Source organism: Peromyscus maniculatus, chromosome 2 (assembly GCF_049852395.1).
Source record: "Peromyscus maniculatus bairdii isolate BWxNUB_F1_BW_parent chromosome 2, HU_Pman_BW_mat_3.1, whole genome shotgun sequence".
In the NCBI taxonomy this organism is placed as follows: Eukaryota; Metazoa; Chordata; class Mammalia; order Rodentia; family Cricetidae; genus Peromyscus; species Peromyscus maniculatus.
In genome coordinates, this window is record NC_134853.1 from 56,704,112 (window position 1) to 56,726,227 (window position 22,116).

Genomic DNA, 22,116 nt, shown 5'->3' on the forward strand with positions numbered 1-22,116 from the left:
ACACCCTTAATCCTATCACTTAGCAGGCAGAATCTCTGTGTGTTCAAGACCACACTGGAAACAGAGGCAGGTGTGGTGACACACACCTTAAATTCCAACACTAGTTAACCATGGAGATCTGGAGGTCTGTAGAGACAGACAGGAAGTGACAGAGCTATGTAGGAAGAGGAAGTGGTGTAGCTGAATGGAGAGAGAAAATCAGATGGCAGAACAGCAAGGCATATAGGCGTGGGTAGACAGGAAGTAACTCACATTTGGAAGCTGCAGTGTTGGTGAGGTAAGGTTGGCTTGTGACTTTCCCTATTTCCCTGACCTCTCTAAGGCTTTCACCCCTATATTTGGCTCCATGTTTTTTTTAATAAGACCATTTAGAAATTTGTCTACAGGAGAATGATAGAGGAAGACACAATACAGCAATCTCTGACCACTACACCCACATGTACTCTGTGTGCATGCACCAACATACATTTATAGACACATTCATTAGCCTGCACACACAACACACACACAAGCACACACACTGATTCTTGCCATTTAATCTATAATGGTTTCTTTAACCTAAAAATGCTGAAATTAAAATATTTAACCCTAAATACAATTCTTCAACAAAATGGTAGCAATTTTTGTGCTGTTACTAACAAAAAAGAGCACGTAGGAGCAGTAAGTACTGTGATAGCTGTTCTTAATTGTCACCTTGACTACATTTGGAATTAACTAAAACCTAAAAATGACTGGGCATACCTGTGAGGGATTTAAATCATTTGAAATGGGAAGGTACACTTCTAATCCCAGTCTTTAAAATAGGAAGACACACCTTTAATCCAGATCTTTTAAGGTAGGAAAACCCATGGATAATCTGGGCCACACCTTCTGCTGGCAGTCTATATAACAGTGGTTCCCAACTTTCCTAATACTGTGACCTTTTAATACAGTTCCTTGTGTTGTAGTGACTCACCATAAAATTATATTTACTGCTACTTCGTAATTATAATCTTGCTACTGTTATGAATCACAATGTAAGTATGTGTGTTTTCTGATGGTCTTTGGTGACCAAAAGGGGTCCCAACACACAGGTTGAGAACCACTGCTATATAAGGACATTGAAGAAAGAAGCATACTCTCTTTACCTATCTGCTGTTGCCCTGGCTAGCAAATCCACTGTCATTCCTTCACCGGCATTAGAACCTACTTTTCATGATTCTAACACATGCTGAAGACCAACTGAAATATCCAGCCTTGTGGATGGAATTATTCTGGAGTCTCTCAGACTCTCCATTTATAAGCAGCTACTATTGTATTAGCTGGACTACAGCCTGTAAGTCATTCTAATAAACCCCCTTTCTATACATGTAGATAAAGTCATTCTGTAAGTTCTGTTGTTCTAGAGAACCCTGAATAATAAGTAGTATCTTTGTTCTGGCTGACCTTTGCTGTGGGAGCCCACAAAGATTCCAACTTGTGGTTTGAGTACTCTCCAAGGCTGAATAGGGTGCAAAGGCATGGTTACCAGGTGTCTTCAAGACCTAATCACAAGATGCTTTGCCATGGGGCATGGTTACCAGGTGTTTTGAAATGTCTACATTTGTTTGTACTTTGATCTTGAAAAGGGAAGGTCTTTTGCCTCTCCCCTTGCTAGTGTATACAAAGCCCATTAGAAATAAACTCAAGGATGCTGGGTATTGACCCAAGGCCCTCCCAAAGTTAGCCTGTGTCTCTGTCTTTCTCTACACCTACATTTCTTCCTATTACTTCTTAATTCCTCACTCCCCCCTTCAAGGGACCCTTTGATAGGTCAGGACTGAACCCCAAGACTAGGTCCCCCTGACACTTTGTCTCCTGTCATTCTACTCATTTGTAAGATCTAGACAAATATTGTCAGCATCAATCAACAATTTATTATTTTTAGGATTTGTTAGGTGAGAATTCTTTCCTAGTCAACCCATGTCATCTTCCACATATTTCATATTTCAAGTCCTTCCACATATTTCATATTTCAAGTATTTCTAAATTCTGTCTGATCCCAAATCACCATAAGGGACTAAGCACATGATAAGGATAAATTGAAAATCATTATGTGATATTAGCTCAAGTGCTCATTTATTTGATTAATTATAGAGTATCCACAGAAACTCATACCCCTTTGCTGTGTTATTTTGCAATTATAAATACAGCAAGCCATCATACATATTGGTTTCATCAGGTTGGAATTTGAAGATATTCAGACAAGAGGAAGTCTGGAGATTGACATTGATTAAGATGATCTTTTCCCTTAATAGATTTCTGTTAATCTTGTAACTGAAGATAAAGGAGTATTAAGAATAGTCATTTGGAAGAAACTTTGGAAATATTAGGGATATGCAGTTTATTTTTCCATTTTGTTTTATTTTTTTCCTTTTATTTTACTTTACAATATCATTCAGTTCTACATATCAGCCACGGATTCCCTTGTTCTCCCCCCTCCTGTCCCTCCCCTTCCCCCCAGCCCACCCCCAATTCCCACCTCCTCCAGGGCAAAGCCTCCCCCGAGGACTGAGATCAGATCAACCTGGTAGACTCAGTCCAAGCAGGACCAGTACCCTCATCCCAGACTGAGCCAAGCATCCCTGCATAAGCCCCAGGTTTCAAACAGCCAACTCATGCAATGAGCACAGGACCCGGTACCACTGCCTAGATGCCTCCCAAACAGATCAAGCCAATCGACTGTCTCACCTATTTAGAGGGCCTGATCCAGTTGGGGGCCCCTCAGCCTTTGGTTCATAGTTCATGTGTTTCCATTCATTTGGTTATTTGTCCCTGTGCTTTATCCAACCTTGGTTTCAACAATTCTCATTCATATAAACCCTCCTCTTTCTCACTAATTAGACTCCCGGAGCTAAACCCGGGGCCTAGTTGTAGATCTCTGCATCCAGATCCCTCAGTCCTTGGATGGGGTTTCTGGCCCGACTATTGGGGTGTTTGGCCATTTTGTTTTAATTTAAGATTTTTATTATTTAAATATGAAATCCTCTCAATAGACTCATGGGTTAACTTCTTGGTCCCCACCAGTGGCATTTTTGAGGGATGTCATAGAAGACTTGGAAGTGGAAACTTGCTGAGAGAAACAAGCCATTGGGATGAGCCATGGGCCCATTTTGTCTTAGGTTCTTTCCTGCCTGCCTCTCTCTGCTTCTCCAGAAACTCTTCCACATGCTGCTGACCCTCACATGGCCTTCCAAGAGTATCAGGCCAACCAATCACAGAACAAACCCTGTGAAACTGTGAGCTACAATATGTAATTCCTCCCTTTACATTTTGCTCTCAGGTATTTTTTGTCCCAGTAACTAGAAAGGTAACAATATAAAAGTAAAAAGTACTTAAATATTTGTTCAGTTACTTCATTATCACTCAGTAAAGTATTAAACTTTCCTCATAGCAAAGTCTTTCCAACTTTGATTCAATGATCATAATCTCTTTACTTTGTTATTTGTTTCATTTTTCTAGGTCCTTCCTCTAGGCATTAACTCTGTAGCTTACACTGATTTACAAGGGCATTGTTGATAGCTTAAAACAAACAAACTGCATTACTATTGGCTTAACAAAAGATCATAAATTTGGGGGCTGGAGCAAAGTCTCTGTGGTTAAGAGCACATGCTACTCTTCCAGAGGACCTGAGTTTGACTCCCAGCACCCACATGACAGCCATTTGCAACTCCAGTTCCAGATTATCACATGCCTTCTTCTGACTTCCATAGGCACCAAATATGCAAGTGACGTATAGACATCGATGCAGGTAAAACACTCATACACATAAAATGAAAATACATAAATCTTTGTAAAAAGGAAAGTATATATCATGAATTAGGTAGCTCCTAAGCAACAGAAATTTATCTCACCATTCTAGGTAAGACAGATCAAGACCCCAGCAAATTCAATGTCTGGTGAAGATATTTAGAAGCTTCTGGGAAGGGGGAAGATAGCTCCTTTAGCCCTCAGGATGGAAACAACCCTATTCTTTACCTAAAATGATAACTTTTGGGAGTTAGGATTTTGATGTGGAGATTTTGGAAAGATACAGATATTCAGATGGCAATGAGATAAATTCCAATTCAACATTATTTTAGTCTTACATTTCCCCATCTGTCTGTGGTGTTAACACATTAGTACATAACAATTCTACATGTATTCATGCATGCTTCAAGAACTATTAACAGCTTCCTAGTGAAACAATTTAGTTGCTACTTATTTTTGATAAACTGCCATCTTCAAAATGAAGTGAGTTAGTCAGGAATAGTATTACATGCTTTTAATCCCAGCACTTAGGAGGCAGAGGCAGGAAGATCTCTGTGAGTTCAAGGCTAGCCTGGTCTACATAGCAAGTTCCAAGTCAGTTAGGGGTACATACTGAGATCCTGTCCAAAAAAAAACGAAAAGGAAAAGAAAAGAAAAATGGTAAACAATGGTTTTCTGCCCCACCCCCTCTTGATTTTGGGTTTTGGAGACAGGGTCTGACTGTGTAGCCATGACTGGCCTGGAACTCCTTATGCAGACCAGCCTTACCTTGAACTCACAGAGATTTGCCTGCCTCTACCTCTGAAGTGCTGGGATTAAAGATGTGCACCACCACTCCTAGGCTTCAAATGGTTTTCTTAAAGAGTTATAATAATTAATTACATTGCAAACCTATATGAAGCTGTGTATTCTAAATGTCTCTAAGCGAGTCAATAAGATTTAGAGTGTCAACTCCTAATGTGACTTTAACAAGGACAGCATTTCAAAGCTGACAATTAACTTGGAAGACATTGCTTCAACCTTTTTGTGAAAAAAAAAATATGTGACATATCTCTTCTTATTGGACCTGAATTTCTATTAATTCACTATTTATTGGCTTGTTTGTAATTTTCATTACTTGGAATTCCTCCAGGAACTGTCAGATCCACAGATCAAATGATTTAGGCATAAATTGCTGGAATTAAAAATACCTCAGTGGACATATTGCTAGGATATGGGAAAAATTCTATTTTGCACCTGATGGTCAACAAACTAGCAGTTTGCTTTTCCAGAAGGGAAGGGGCTTTCCATGACAGGGGTCCTCAGAAACCTTCTGCATCTGCTGCCCCGAGATTCGGATGTGCCCTTTTCATCCTCCCAGGTCCTCCAGGCTTGAAAGTCATCCAAGAGCCGGGAACCGATCTGAAGTCAATTGGCTTATACCCAAATCTAATGAAACTTCCTAGGGGGAACCAATTTTGCTCGTTATCCTTTATGTAGATAATATGTGGAATTAATTCTCCTTCCCTAAGCTATCATCACATCAAGCAGAAAAACACAGCACAATGTTATTAAAGTAATGGAAGGAGCCCAGCCACTGCTAATGCTAACGTTCTGAGAAATCCCTCCACCTCACTGTTTAGCAGATGAAAGGTCAGGGCTAAGGTCAGCAAAGTTTATGCTTATTCTCTCAGCCTTGCCTTTCTTGAAGCTGGCACAAGCAGGCAGAGCTGATGTGAGAGGCTTCCTGTTGTGAGGAGGAAAGACATGGATATTTACTAGGAACTGTAAATGCTCACATTTATTTGGCAATGTAATCACAAAACACTACTTTAGGTTTGCAATGAAATTATAAAAATTATACATGAGATATTTTTATGTGCTATGGCATTTTCCCTTCTGGGTTTTGGAATCAGTGCTTCTTCTTTAATATTCAGCAACCATACTTACAGGCTTATTAATATTCAACATGAGTAAAGGCTGGTCAGGTAACACCTTTACATTTTAAGCATCAACCTTGTTGCTCATTTTGTTGAAATAAAAGCTAATCAACCTTTTGTTACTATAAAAAAAACTTTTACCAAGCATCTCTTAGCTGTATAAAACAGAGGATTGCAGAGCTATAAATGCAATGTAAGAGATTAACACATGCAATATAAATACATACATGCATATATATGTGTCTATATATATACCCTTACCTTATTTTGATTTTATCCATTCCAAATTATTACTAAAAATATTATGAAAAACAGTAAAATCTGTGGGCCCTTAAGAGTTGAGTATCTGAGGAAAGAAGCAAACTTAAATAAATAACTATAATTATGAGGACTATTAAAAACCCATAAGGGTCTCTAGCATCAAGTCAAAAAAAATCAATACTGCTAAGATCTAAAAACAGGGCCCATATTTTTCTTCTCTTTTAAGTCACTTAAATGTCACACAAAACATATAAAGTCATGATAGTGAGCATTTTGGAGATGAAGGTAAGTACTATCTGAGAAACAAAACACATGAGGCGAGCCTTAGCTCTGCTAGCCCTGGAGTATTTTCTGGACAGTGCTTTTGGTTGTGCCCAGGGAAGGGAAATCTAGTGAAACACATGAACTACTTGAGATGATGAAATGAAGCAGAATCCAAGAAAGTCAGGAGCCGTGGTGTCTGCAGGGCAGAGTGTACAAGAAGACACACAGAGAAAGGGGACAATGTTCCCCATGGAGTGCAAAGGACTGAAGAAAACACTCAAGGCTGAAGAGGAACCAACCACTCAGAAGAGTAGAAATGACAGCTCCCAGAGATCATGCATGGACAGGGGCCACACCCTTAGTACCGCAGCGAGAGCGTCATAGTTTCTTGGCTGGTGAAGGACCCAAAACAGGCACTGCTTCAAGAGGGACAGGAACCTGAGATCAGCTTCATCCATACAACCTCACTGTAGTCAAGTATAAAACACAAGAATAATTCTAGAAATAGAACCACACGCAGAAACCAACAGATGAGAATTCACAATGTCTGGCATAAATTTAAAAAAAAATGTGAAGTGTGCACAAAAGCAAAGCAAGTTGGCTAATCAAAACGAGTGTAGATATGGCACAGGCGGTACTAAAACCACCATTACAGCCTGAGTTGATATATGCCAAATGTAGAGAAAAGACTGAGAACCCTAAATAAAAGACATAAAAGGCCCCAATTTGAATTGCTAGAAATAGAAATTATAATGTCTGCTTTATAAAAACTCGGGCTCCAGTAATGGAGTGTGACACTTCAGAAGAAAGGAATGGTGAACTTGAAGACATAGTTTTAATAACGATCCAAAATGAAGCACAAAAAATTCCCGATAAAAACATGAGGCAAGTATCAGTGGAATATAAGACGATGTTCAGTGACTTAATAGCTGAGTGTCTGCATCTCCTAGAATGAGAGGACCATGGGGAAAAAAAGATACCTGAAGCTATCAGTTAAGAAATTCCCAAATTTGACCAAAAAAAAAAAAAATTAAAGATCTACGTATTTATAAAGCTTAACAAACAAATGCACAAGTGTGTCAGAGTCCTTATCCTCAATCAGGAATGTTAGAAATAGCTAGGGGGAAAGTCTGGAAAGGCATAGTACTTTTACTTAAGCGACACTATAAACAAATTCAATAATGATTGAAAGTTATGGAATGTTTAATACCTATGACACACATTGTTTTCCTGTGACTGTGTAGCACCTACCAAAATAAACTGACATTATGAACCAAATAGCAAGTGTTAATAATTTTAAATATCCTGAGTCAATCAGAAGTTTTTTTCTTAGACTATTTTCTAAATAAATTAAAATAAATAACAAAAAGTACTTAGAAAACCTCAAAGCATTTGGAAACTGTATGACGTAATTATGAAATATGTATATGTCAAGGTGAAATCAAAATGGAAAATATTATACACTAAATAAAATGAACATACAACATATCAAAATTAGCAAGGTATCAGCAGATTAGTACTAGTATGGGTAATTATAGCACCAAACTCTACCTTAACTTCTCATTAAGAAAACCAGAAAAGGAGCTGGAAAGATGACTGTAGCAGGAATCTTAGAAGGTCTTATTAATAAAATCAAACCTGAGGCCAGTTATTGGGTTGAACGCTGGAAGATCAGAGAGACAGAACAAGCCACAGCTTCCTCACCTTGCTAGTTTCTCAGCTGATCCTATTTCCTCAGACTGGAAACCTCTGTGTCCTCATCCAGAATGGGTCTCAGCTGAACTGTGCTGCTCAAAGCCTAAAAGCTTAACCAGCCAAATGCTTCTAGTTTCTAGTCTTCATGCCTTATATATCTTTCTGCTTTTGCCATCACTCCCTAGAATTAAAGGCTCGCTTTCTGGGATTAAATCATGCTTGGCTGTATCCTTGAACTGATGGATTTCTGCCTCTGGAATCTAGGATTAAAGGTGTGAGTGTCACCATTTTCTAGCCCTTGTATCTAGTGGCTGTCCTGTCTCTGACCCCAGATAAGTTTATTAGGGTGCACAATATTTTGGGGAACATAATACCACCACAGATGACTCAGTGGTTAAGGACTCAATGCTCCTGCAGAGGACCTGAGTTCAGTTCTCAGCATCCACATGGTGGCTTACAACATCTGTAATTTCAGTTCAGTGTGATCAGATACTCTCTTCTGACTTCCACAGGCACCAGGCATGTATTCGACACACATACACACATGCATGTAAGCAGGCAAGCTACTCAAAAATATAACGTAAAAATAAATATTAAAAAAATAAAGGAAGAAAAAAATGGGAGTGATACCATAGAACTGTAATTCCACTTGGAAGGCTGAGGCAGGAGAATAACCACATATGGGCTCCATAGAAGTGAGTTCTATTACAGGCTAGTCTGGGCTACATAGTGAGATCTTATCTCAGAAAACAAAGAAACAAAAACACAACCAAAGAAACAAATGAACTGGCAACAGTAGCAACCACAACAAAAACCTAGGTAAATAAATAAGCATTAGCCCAGAAAAACTAGCTCGGCATGGAAAAGTACTTACTGGGTAAGACTGAAAACCTGAGTTTGATCCTCTAACCTACAGTGAAAGAAAAATACCCTCCTCCAAAAGTCTCCACTAGTGGCATGCACATCTCCACACTTACCAGCACACATATTACACACTGTGGCAGTGTTGGGGAGGACAAACATACATTCACACATTTACGTTGTGAAATACTATTTTAACTATGTAAAGGTGTGTTGCCTTTGTTTATACTGCATTTGTCTAACCACGTAAATATGTGTTACATTTGTTTATGCTGCATTTGTTTAACTATGTAAATATGTGTTACATTTGTTTATGCTGCATTTGTTAAACTACATAAATATGTGTTACATTTGTTTATGCTGCATTTGTTTATGTAAAGATGTGTTGCTGTTTTACCTTGCCTGCCTAAGGCACTTGATTGGTCTAAGAAAAAGCCAAATGGCAAATAGCTAGGCAGAAGAGGGATAGATAGGGTTGGTGGGCGTAGGTAGAGGAATCTAGTCTTGAGGAGGAGAGAAAGAGGAGAGATGAGGGAGAATGAAAGGGAGACACCTGGGGCCACCCAGCTGGCAGCTACCACCCAGCCAGACACAGAGTAGGACATACAGAATAAAAGAAAGGTTAAAAGCCTGAAGGTAAAACATAGATGAAGAGAAACAGGTTAAATTAAGTTATAAGAGATAGTAGGACATGCATAAGCTAAATCTGAACATTAATAACTAATAATGTCTATATATTATGACTTGGGAAGTGGTTGGTGCCCCCCCCAAAAAAAGCCTATTACACACATACACAATAATGATTTTAAAAAGCTGTAAAACAATAAAAGGGGGGAATTGAAGCAAATCAGTGTTGACAAAGAGACAGTAAAGAATAGCAACTAATGAAACAGAAAACAATGGGAAAAGTTAATGAAAAAACTTGTTCCAATATACACAATATAGATCAATCTCAAAACAATTAAGTTAATTGAAAGAAACCAGATTAAGAAGGGATGCATACAGCACATACATCAGTTATATAAAAGCCTCACAAGGCCACGGAAAGCACATCAGTGGTTGGTGGAGATGAGGAAAGGGAAGGGGAAGATGAAGAGCATCAAGAAACCACTGACATGAGGGGCGATGGAAGGATTATTTACCTATGCGGGATAGTTTCATAACTTGATACATAACTAAACAGTATGTGGTGTATCTTAAACATGGACAGTCTATCAATCTTACCTCAAGAACATAGGTGTGTAGTGTGTATGGGGAGGGCGGTGTTTGTGTATATGTGTGTGTGGTGATTGTGTGTGTGTGTGTGTATTTGTATGGTGTGTGTATGTGGTGTTTGTGTGTGTGTATTTGTATAGTGTGTGTGTGTGGTGATTGTGTGTGTGAAGGGGGTGATGGGGTGTGTGTGTGTGTGTGTGTGTGTGTGTGTGTAAATGAGTATATGAGGCAAGTATGGAGATCAAGGACAAACTTCAGGAGTCTGCTCTCCCCTTAATGTCATATCCAGGGATCAAACTCAAGTTATTAAGCTTCATTCAGTGACCACTGAGCCATCTTGCTGCCCTGAGAAAAAGTTATGGGGATTTTGTTTTGTCTTTTAAGATATTGAAGGATTGCTCAGTCAGTAGGGTGCTTACTACATAAGTATGAAAACCTAGGTTCACATTCCCAACCCCCCACATGAAAGCTGGGCAGAGCAGCATGTGTCTATAACCCTAGCTCTGGGAGCAGAGAGACAGAAGGGTTCCTAAAGCTTTCAGGCAGGCAGTCCAGGTCAGTCCGTGAGCTCAATGTTCAGTGAAAGATACTGTCTCAAAAGCAAGATGGAGAACAACTTAGATACCTCTATGGACCTCTGACCTTCATACAATATGCATATAGGTGCACATGCACCCACACACGGATATACTTACTGAAAGCACATACACCTGCATACACCACACACACTAATAATAATAAAACAGAGCTTAGTAAGTCCACAATCTGAATGAAATTTGGGTTGGAAATGACTCTCCCAAAAACTGGCAAGGGAAGTCAGTTTCTGACCTTATTCAGAACACCAAAAGAAAAACAGTCAGATGTGTCATCCAGATGTCGGGCTCTGATAATTTTCAAGAAAATAATTTAGTCAGAGGGTGAAGAAGACATGTTAAAAAGAGCTCAAGGGATAAACAGAGAAAGCAACTTACAGAGAAATGAGAAAAATGAAACTGAGGAATGGGATCCATGACTCTGAGAGGCACAGAGCCTCAGGAAGTGTTTTCTGGGATGTGGGGATCTGAGTATTTTGGGAGACTGAAGGGAAGTGCTAGGCAAACTGGGAAACTAAAGAATTAAAGAACAGATGTGTAAAGTTCTAGGTGGACAGTTTAAAACAGAACTAAAAGTGTGTAGATAGAGATGCCTCATGAAAAGGCGCTTACTGTGTTGGTTTGAATGAGAATGACCCCCTTAAGCACATAGATTTGAATGCTTAGTCACCAGGAAATGGAAGTGTTTGGGAAGGACTAGGAGGTGTGGCCTTGTTGAAGAAAGTGTGTCACTAGGGGTGAGGTTTGTGGTTTCAAAAGTCCACTCTAGGCCCAGTCGCTCCCTCCCCTCCCCTCTCCTCCCCTCCCCTCCCCTCCCTCCCCCCCCTCTCTCTGCCACTTGCCTGTAGATCAGATCAGGATGTAAACCTCTCAGCTACTGCTCCAGCACTATGGTTACCTACTGACACATTCTCTGCCATAGCAATCATGGACTCCCTCTCTGAAGCTGTGAACTAGCCCCCCAGTTATGTGTTTTCTAAGTTGTCTGGTCATGGTGTCTCTTTACTTCAATACAACAGTAACTAAGACACTTGCCTTCCACAGAAGAAAGATGGATACATTATCAGAGATGAGAAAATAATTGTGAACAAAGGTCAAGCAATTTGCTAAATTGTACCAGAAATTTTAGAGGAGGGTTAGAAATTTAACACAGAATAACTAGGTAAGTAAAAATTTTGTCAGGTTCTAGTAAAGGTTCTACCAAGTTTTAAAACCACAAATTACTATACAGATAACAAATGTGATGCCAGGTTTATTCCGGAAGTAAAAGTAAAGAAAACAAGTGGTTAGTTTGGCAAGGAGATGGATGTCAGCCAAGTGGATACTCCCAGTGTTCAAATGAGATACATCTGTGGTTGATCCTTAGCATGTACATAAAATGGAATTCTGACATATCTGCATAGTCACTGAAGAAACAGAAATGTTTATTTGGAATCTGGTAGATCCTGTGTTGTATAGCATGCAAGAGCAATTATCTTCAATGAAGGTTAGCAGTAGATAAACTGTGGAAGAATAAATACATTTATTGATTCCTATTCTTCGCTGTGGACATTAGGCTGCAATTGAATCAGCACATCCCATAGCAAGGAGATATTTTAAGGGTTATAAAGTTCAACACTGTCATTTTGTTGATGAGAGACAAAGAAACAGGTGGGGACTCTTCCCAAAGGCAGTAGGAGATAAAACAAGATCTTTCTGTCTTCCTGTTAGTATTCTACCCACCTGTCTTTTAACTTTTTTGACGAACATTAAAGGCAATACTACCAAATATTTACAGTATAGTTAAGTTAAAGAAGTATTAAATTTGAGACAATCTTAATACAAAATAGTAGTAGTACATTTGAATGCTCACATGGTTCTTTTGTATTTACAACTGAAACTAAAAGACAATTTAAAAATGTTATAACTGCATTTTTTCCAGTCTCGGTTAATTATGAAGTAAATGCCTTATATGGGGCTGTTTGACCTGGTCTTTAGTTTTCTTAATTATAGCAACAAATTAGAGCAAGAAATGATTTCCAAATGGGAATGTGAGGTTACAGGTCTCTTGAGATCAGGGACTATTCTATCACCTAGCATTTAGCACACATGATAAGTGCTCAAAATATTTACTGAATGAATTACTAAAACATGATAAAGGGGCACAGCTGAGAGAGTCAGAGTCATGGGAAGGTCACTCTCAGCTCCTCTGGGCACTGAAGACTGCAGAGAAGGTAGCATCTGGCAAGTGTAGACCCTGCGAAAGGAATTCTCAATATTCAATATACCAAGGACACCTCCATAGGAGATGGTGGAGCGTGGGGGCTGGAAGAGAACTCATCATCAGCCAGGACTTCACTGGGCACCAGGAAATGGTGAGAAAACTGTGAGCTGAGCAGAAGGTGTGATTTGGAAGAGAAATGCTTTCTAGTAGAACTTGGAGTCGGAGGCTTTGGGTTCCAGTTTTGATTACACTGTTAACCAGCAAGTTAGATTGAGCCGTACCAGACTCTGACCCACTGCCATTCTTTACCCACCTTCTTGAGAATACACTAAGTCACCAGTGACCAGTCAACTTTAAATTAAAGCGAGGAACACTTTTATTCTTTGATAGCAGCTTACATTGTTCTCTCTGTCTATATACACTTGTCTCCTGAACCTCTCTGTGGCCGCCTTCCTGTAATTTCTTCTCCAATTTCTCCTTTGTTCCTCTTATGCTCATTTTTCTTCTAAATGTTGTGCTCAAAAACCCTTTCCTCAATCTTCTTTTTTTGGTCTGTGTAGTTTTACCATCAATTTTATCTACCACATTACTTTAAATATTTAAATATTCAAATTTAGCCCAGACAACATCCTGCTAAATATTTCCACACATCACATGTATGTTTCTTACTCATCCAAACCTGAGAAACAATATGGATAGCAGCAAACTCATATTCTCTTCCTCCCCTCCCTCTGCCACAGCTTGCAACTACAAACTCCTGTCCCTTCTCCAGTTTATGGAATGGTATCTTCCTGCTACTCAAACCAGCAGTGGTTCCAGACCCTCCATCTTCCTCAATCTTCTACTCTGGTAACTGTTATTGTTCCCTCCTGTGCCCACTGCTTGGATGTACACATAAACAACATGTCTCCCATGTACACATAAACAACACACACAGGCATATAGATATATGACATAATGTTCCTTGGGTTAATAATGCTCCTCCCAAGGACTATAGACCATGGAAAACAAACAAACAAACAAAAACCTGGTGCCAGGCTTTGGAAACATCCCTTCAAATTGTTGGTCCAGGAAATCCAACACACTCCCAAAACTGTATAAACTATTGCCATTGCCCTTGGTTGCTTTCCAGATCTTGAAGGTAAGAGCCTATTGCTGAAAACACCACATACTTTGGAAACAGAATTGGTGAAATTGATCTGTAACTGACCTGAAATCTCCTCTGATGACTAGGCGGCCTTCATAGTATCAGAAGATGTGCAAACTGCCAAGAGACTAAAGTAATCAATAATCCTACCCTGATGTAATGCCTGTCAACCATAATGATGATCAGCCTAGTAGGGTATATCCATGGGTGTAATAATGCCACTTATATCATAGGGGTGACCAACAATTGTCTAATTGGACGTGGATTCTCTCAGTGGGAGGGAAGTAATCCCTGGCACTGTAACTGCTCAAGGCTAGTGAGGCCATGAACCCTAGAGGAGAAGCTACTGCTTTCACTTTCCCAAACCAGCATAATCTCGAAGTGTAATCTCTGCATATTCCTCTTATGCACACAGAGAAACTTAATTCTCACCCCACCCCCATCAAAGAAGCTTCTACTTCAGCAGCATATGGAATCTACTACAGAGATTCACAACTGGCCAAAATCCAGAGAACTGCTTTGCAGTGCACACCCCCAAATGATACAACTATAACATAACCACTTTCTCTGAGGGGCTGGGGGTGGCATCAAGAAGTAGGAAACAGCCGGGCAGTGGTGGCACATGCCTTTAATCCCAGCACTCAGGAGGCAGAAGCAGGCAGATCTCTGTGAGTTCCTGGCCAGCCTGATCTCCAAAGCAAGTTCCAGAAAAGGTGCAAAGCTACACAGAGAAACCCTGTCTCGAAAAACCAAAAAAAAAAAAAAAAAAAAAGAAGAAGAAGAAGAAGAAGAAGTAGGAAACAGAAACCAGAGTATTAGGACATCTGCTGGGAGAGAGTGCTGCCCAGACATGACAGAAGCTACGCCCTTCAAATCCCAGCAATATAGTTGCATAAATGAGACACGCACAAGGACAGCATCAGTGGGCATGCTCACACAGATGGGTTCGATCTCGTATGGACCTACTCTAAATGAAGAGCTACTTGTAATTAATGGCTGCTAAGAAAAGGAGAATTAGTACTCTCCAGGGAGAAGCCCTCTGATAAATTATTCCACCTAAGTGCTCAGCCCTAAATAACACATAAATATGAACAGCACTTCCTGCTTAACATACTTTAGTTCACTCTTAGCAGGGGACTCTGTGTTACAATTACTCTGATCTAATCATAAATGACTCTCATGATATACTAAATATGTAATGTTATAATAAATCTACCGTGAAGTCCAAAGTCACTGTCATTATCTGTAAAAAGCCTTTCATGATCCACAGCTTTTGACACTTTGTCTCCTCTCCAGTCACTTTCCCTTTTTCCTGTTCGTTCTGAATTAATTGCCCTTCACATATGTGCTCAGTTCTCTTGTGTTCTTATGGAGAAAGCCACATCCTGTATAGGCCACAACACAAGCCCCATTCATCATTTTACCTTCAGATCAAGGATTTTCAGGGTGCCTTACCTGGCTTTCTTGATATCTCTCCCGGGGATGGACCACTTCCTTTTTGTGCTTCTGCCTTTTATCTCAGTTGCTCATAGGCTTTCTTCTTTTCTTTCATGTCAGTGCCTCTGCAATAGGGATTCTTAGACGTCAGGAACTATGTCTTACTTGTTGTTAGACTTTCAACACGGTTCTTGGCACATGGGGAGTGACTGACAACTGTTGGAAGAACAGATAGTTGAACTGAAAGAATGTGACCGTTTAAAGAGGCTAAGAAAGTTGAAATTAGCACAAGAGTTTAAGATTTAGAAGGTGAGTCAGCATGGAAAACTCTGGAGTGTTTTCAAGCTTTAATCTCTCAATTCAAATTCCATTTAGTCATAGACTCTTTTTGGCTTTGAAATATCACCAGCATCCTAGCCACCCTCTGGCACCACTGGATCTCACAGCAGGAGAGCAGGGAAGCAGATGCCTGTAGGATTTCCTTAAGTCAATTTTCAATTAAAACAGTGGGAGATTTCCATTTAAATAATTTTTGTTTTGCTCAAATCCCAGTATCTAGAATGAGTCAATCTCAAAATTAAATAAATAGCATCAATAATTTGAGTTAGGAAGATCTGCTTACACACAAAAAATGCTGCATATTTTCCTATTAAACTCTTCCACTATTTATGGTGGACCTGACCATAAGAAGATCTCTGGTTCCTTAAGTATGTACTACCTAACCTCCAGGGCTCCACTGGAACTGAGAGGTACTGTCACCCATCTCAGGACCTTCAATGAAAATTGAAGAATGTAAGCACTCAATACATCTCAGGCTCTTCCTAGTCCACTTCAGTTGTCCTATTTATTGAGTTTGACTCAGTAAAACTGGTGTAAATGAGATAGTACCTATGCCAAACTCAATATCCTGCCCAAACTCTGCCATTATTGAAAATTTTTCCTCAATAGAAATACTTTCAGCATCACACAAATTGTTGTTCAAGAGGAAAGACAAATTTGAACAAAATGCCTTCACTATTTTTTTTTCTGTTTTTAGTGGTGTGTGTGCAGATGTGTACATCTCCAACTTAGGGTCTTATACATGCTAAGCAAGTGCAGTACAAACAAACCACACCCCTGCCATTACTATGTGTATTTCTGCCATACCTCTTTGCCCTACAATCACCAAAACCTCTATGAAAAGAATGTCAATTTCTTCCTCCTTCCCTATTGCAAACTGAGAACCCAAGTGATCCTTACAGCCCTTTGGTCTGTGTAATACTCACTTTAACCCTCTGGTTTGTGAAACACTCATATTAGATTAAATAATCACCACCCTTTTAACTTCACCACTCTGGAGTCTAGAATCCTTCTCCTCTATAAGGTGATAATTGTAGTAATGACCTCACCATCAGGTATTTCTTGGGAATTAATGATCAACTGAGGTTAATGGACCACAGAACAGCCATGGTCCATCAACTCCATCCAGTCTGTCATTAATCCCCAGGAACATTCTGCTTCCCGATTATTATTGTTTAATTTAGACTCTCTTTATTCTCATCAAGTCTTGCAGTATCACTACATCCACTAAAAAGCTGTGTTTTATTTTATGAGTCTACATCCTAATGTTTCAGTAAGAAAGGTTTCCCTAACTGGTCATTAAATAAAACCAGAATGGACTTATTAAAAGTTTAAAAGCTATTAAATATCTCTAGACACTTTACTATTTTACACATATTTTGACATTATTTAAACTCATCAATGTTGTCCCTAAGACACAGCCCTTAGCACTCTCTTCCCAATCATCCTTAGCTCACCCTTTACTTCCCAGAATACATCTAATCACTTTATTTAACTTTACAAGTTACTCTCCCAGGCTCAAAACAGTTTTAAACAATAAATGGTTTCATGAGTTGTCTAAACACTAAATGCAACATGTCCTTTCCAAGCAATTTCCAGCCATTCGACAGCCTGCAAGCATCCCTGCCTCCTTTACTAGCCCTACCTACAATGTTACATTTCACTTAGTGGTACACAACACTTTGCTAGCCTTCCTTTTGGTATGTTTTCTTCTATCCATTGATGAATGGATCTGCAGCAGATCTGAAATAGGTGTGAATAGAATGAAGGGAGACAAGGTCTCAGAATACCACTTAATGAAGCAAGGCTTTTTCAACACCAAGGTCAACTTTAAAAATGCGGCCTAATGCAAGAAAAATATTTTTCACCAAATAATACTTAACAAAAATACATGCAAGGGGTGTCTAAATCATCATGATATGACATTAAAGCCAGGGAAGGAAAACAAGGTGGAGACAGTATGTTATGAAGGCTTCTTGTTAAGCCTGCAATCATTTTTAATGCAGATATAATGCAGTAACAAATACTGAAGAACTCAACAGTGAATATATTGGGACATGCATAGGCATCCACAGGTCATAAAAGGTCACTCAGCAGACAGATTAGTTTTATTGGTAGGTGTTCCATTAACTACATGGCCTTTGACAAATTGACTTTTTTCAGCTCAGCTTCCTCATGCAGAAAAAAAGAAACAAATCTAGCTAATGCTGGTTGCTTTTCAACAATAATCTACATGGTTTTTGAGTCCATGTAATAACTAGTTGTCATAATGGAATTTCACATAACATGGAATTTTTTCAAACATCTATTTTCTTTTCTTCCAAGCTCATGCAATGATATCTGTGTATTAATTTTCTATATGTGAGAACACAATGTGAAGTAAATAGAATTACAGAGGATATAATAATATCAATTATTTAAAAAAGAAAACTGCATGCAATCCCATACCAAAGCGTATAGGTCAGTAGTGGAAACCGAAAAAAAAAATCATAGTGACAAATAGGGATAAGTGGATAAGAAGAGGCTGAAAAGGAAGAATAAAAAATACTCAGTGGAAGAAGTGTTTGGGAGAGTGAGAGAAGAGAGAAGAAAAGGGTAACATAGTAACCTTTAGGGCAACACTTCTCTGTCCTGCCCCATTCTGTAGCCATTTCTAAATGATCACTAAGAGGCTTAATATTACTTATAGGGCTGGAGAGATGGCTCAGAGGTTAAGAGCACTGACTGCTCTTCCAGAGGTCCTGAGTTCAATCCCCAGCAACCACATGGTGGCTCACAACCATCTATAATGAAATCTGGTATCCTCTTCTGGCCTGCAGACATACATGCAGGCAGAACGCTGTATACATAATAAATAAATAAATCTTTAAAAAAAATATTACTTATAAATGATTAGCCAGTAGCTTAGGCTTATTACTAACTAGCTCTTACATTTAAATTAACCCATAATTCTTATCCATGTTAAGCCACATGGCTTGGTACCTTTTTTCAGTATGGCATTCTCATCTTGCTTCCTCTGTGTCTGGCCGGTGGCTCCTGATTCCACCTTTCCTCCTCCCAGAATTCTCTTAGTCTGATTGTCCCACCTGTACTTCCTGCCTGGCTACTGGCCAATCAGCATTTTATTAAACCAATTCGAGTGACAAATCTTTACAGTATACAAGAGCATTATCCCACAGCATTTCCCTTTTTCTTTGTCTAATTAAAAAGGAAGATTTTAACCTTTATATAGTAAAACATAAACAGTTATTAAGTAAGAATTATAGTAACATATCCAATCCATTTGCATTTGATAAAATTAGAGAAAATAATTATCTATCTTATCTTGGTGTGTCTAAAGTTTTGTATCTAATTTACTTTCTATTATAACTAAGGAAAATTATACTATTTAGTCTTCAATGCCATCAAAGACCCCAGAAGGATGTAATATTACCTAATGACAGGGAGATCAGGCTGCCTTGACAGTCACTCAAAGTTCCTCTACAACATTGGGGCATCCATCTTTGGCTTACAGGCTTAGCATGTCTGACAGACTTACCTGTGCAGCAGGATTTTTGAACAAGTTTCCTACCTTGTCTTGGTAAAGTTCTTTAGTCAATTTATTTGGTGTGTCCTACTTGTCCAATTTGTATAGAACACTGTCAGCAGTCGAGGCAAGGGCACTTTCTTTGCCCCCATGGCTAGCTTTTGCTATAAAAAAAGCTCCATGTGGAATTTCTTCCATGCCCACCATCCTCTTTGAAATAATTGGTGCTGCCAAGAGCAGAAGTGTCTCATTGTCATGAAAAGTCTAAGTTCTTAAAACATTTAAAAGGTCATATTCTGTAGGTCTTTTAAGTGTTTGAAAATTGCCTATCTATCTGAAATATATCTCTGTATGACCTTGAAAACATACCTAACATGGACTATAAATTGGCTATTATAAATGAATATTAATCCATATTTCTTAATTATATATTACATTTTTATTTTTTATTTTATTTTTATGGTACTGTTTTTTAATTTAAACAAGGACAAGGGGCTAGCATTCTTGGAGACAGTAGCACCCAGCAAGTTCAGACAGTCCCCCTTCTTTGGCTCACCAGTTCTTGATTTCTAGTGATCTTTGCAAGGTCTCTATGATTATCTGATCGTGTCCTGACACATTTGAGACACATCACAAATGTGGAGCATACATGACTGGACAGCTTCACTGGACATCATCATCATCAGAGAGATGTACAAAATCATTTTAAAAGTCTGCTTGAACTGCCTTTTCATTGGCTGCCAAGTCCATCAAGAGGCCAGTGCCCCCTCTAGCCTCATCCAGGTCCACGTAGGGCCTGGTGCCCTTGGGGAACATCTCATCCACGGCTGGCTTCATCTTGGGGCTGCAGCATTGCACTCCATATATTACATTTTTAAATGAACAGCATAAACATAATACCTTAAACAAAAGTAGAAAGATATATACAGCATAACAAAATAAAGTCCATACTGATTTAAAATATATAAGGTTAACAGTTGTTTTTGGATTAAAGTAGATTTAATAATCTGCCTTTTTATCATTTCTATATCATATCTTGGTTATTATTATTACTATTCTCTCATACATTATACCATGACTGAAGTTTCCTCTACCTCCACTCTTTCAGTCCCCCCTCACCTCCCCTCTCCCTCAGATCTACTTCTCCTTTGTTTCCCTTCAAAAAACAAGCAGACCTTCCAGGGATATCAACAAAACACAGCTTAACAACTTACAATAAGGCTAAACACAAATCCTCATTTGAAGACTGGATGAGGCAACCCAGTAAGAGGAAAAGGGTCCCAAGATCAGGCAAAAGAGTAGGATACACCCCCAGTCACACTCTTAGGAGTTCCACAAGAACACAAAGACTCACAACCATAAATTATATGCAGAGGACCTAGCTCAGACTCATATTGGCTCCCTGATCATTGCTTCAGTCTCTGTGACCCCCAATGAGCCCTACTTAGTTGATTCTGTGGGCTCTGTTCTTCTGGTGTCCTCAACACCTGGCTTCCACAATCCTTCCTCTCCCATCTTCCTTGGGATTGCCCAAGCTCTGCCGCATGTTTAGCTGTGGGTTTCTGCTTTTGTTCTCCTTAGTTGCTGGATGAAACTTCTCTGATGGCTGGCCTAGGCTCTAGTCTATGACTATAGCAGAACATCTTTAGCAATCATTTCATTGAACTGTATTCCTACTCTTGTTTGATTCTATCCTGGGTCTCTCTCCAACCTCTGGTAGTGTCAGATGTGGGCTTCCTTTTAAGGTGTGGGCCTCAAGTTGAACCAGTCATTCGATGACCATGTCTACTTGTTCTGTATCATCATTACCCTAGCACATTTTGGAGGCAGGACAGATTGTAAACATAAGGTATGTGGCTGGATTGATATTCCATTCTCATTGCTGGAAGCCTTGGCTACCAATAGAAGATGGCTGCTCTACACTCCCCCTTCCTCCCCTTTGCTAGGAAACTTCCCTAGAATCACTTTCAAAGATTTCAGGGAGTTTCCACTGTACTAGTTTTCCACATCAATCCCCAAATGCATTCTTCAATATGTAGATATCCACTTAGATCAGCATCACTTGTTGAAGAAGCTTTCTTTTGAATTGTGTATTTCTGGCTTCTTTATCAAAATCAGCTGTCCATAGGTGTATGGATATATGTCTGGGTCTTTAATTCAATTCTACTGATCTACCTGTCTGTTTTTATGCAAATACATGCAGTTTTTATTACTATAGCTCTGTAGTACAACTTGAAATCAGGGATAGTTGTATCTCCAGAAGTTCTTTTATTGTATAGGATTGTTTTAGCTATCCTGGATTTTTTGCTTTTCCATATGAAGTTGAGTATTATCTGTTGTGGAGTATTAGTTTAAGATGTGCTACATTTGTTTATGCTATGAAATTTTTGTTTAATGATGCAAAGATGTGTTGCATTCTTTTATGTTGCATTTGTTTAACTCTGTGAGGCTGTTTTACTTTGCCTGCCTAAAACACCTGATTGGTCTAATAAAGAGCTGAATGGCCAATAGCTAGGCAGGGGAGGGATAGGCGAGGCTGCCAGGCAGAGAGAATAAATAGGAAGAGAAATATGGGATAAAGAGATTGAAGAGCAAGATAAGGAGGAGGAGAGAGGACATCAGGGCCAGCCACCAAGCAGCACAGAAAGCCACAGAGTAAGAAGTAAAGAAAGGTATATATAATAGAGAAGGCAAAAGCCCAGAGGCAAAATGTAGATTGGACAAATTAAGAAAAGCTGGCAAGAAACAAGCCAAGCAAAGGCCTGGCATCCATAAGGAAGAATAAGTGTAGTGATATTGTGTCCCCCAATATATTGTGTACCCTAATAAACTTATCTGGGGTCAGAGAACAGAACAGCCACTAGATAGACATAGAGTCCAGAAACTGG

At 39.2% G+C, this 22,116-nt stretch overlaps 1 long non-coding RNA gene and 1 pseudogene across 1 annotated transcript in view; both read right to left on the reverse strand.

Moving 5' to 3' along the window:
- Window positions 1-15,608, reverse strand: part of LOC143271642 (uncharacterized) — a 39,657-nt gene extending 24,049 nt beyond the window's left edge. The window contains exon 1 of the long non-coding RNA XR_013048847.1: window positions 15,382-15,608. This is a non-coding gene — a long non-coding RNA (uncharacterized LOC143271642). The remainder of the gene's footprint in view (window positions 1-15,381) is intronic.
- Window positions 15,609-19,891: 4,283 nt separating this feature from the next.
- On the reverse strand, window positions 19,892-20,065 carry LOC102904206 (COP9 signalosome complex subunit 9 pseudogene; annotated as a pseudogene).
- Window positions 20,066-22,116: the final 2,051 nt, after the last annotated feature.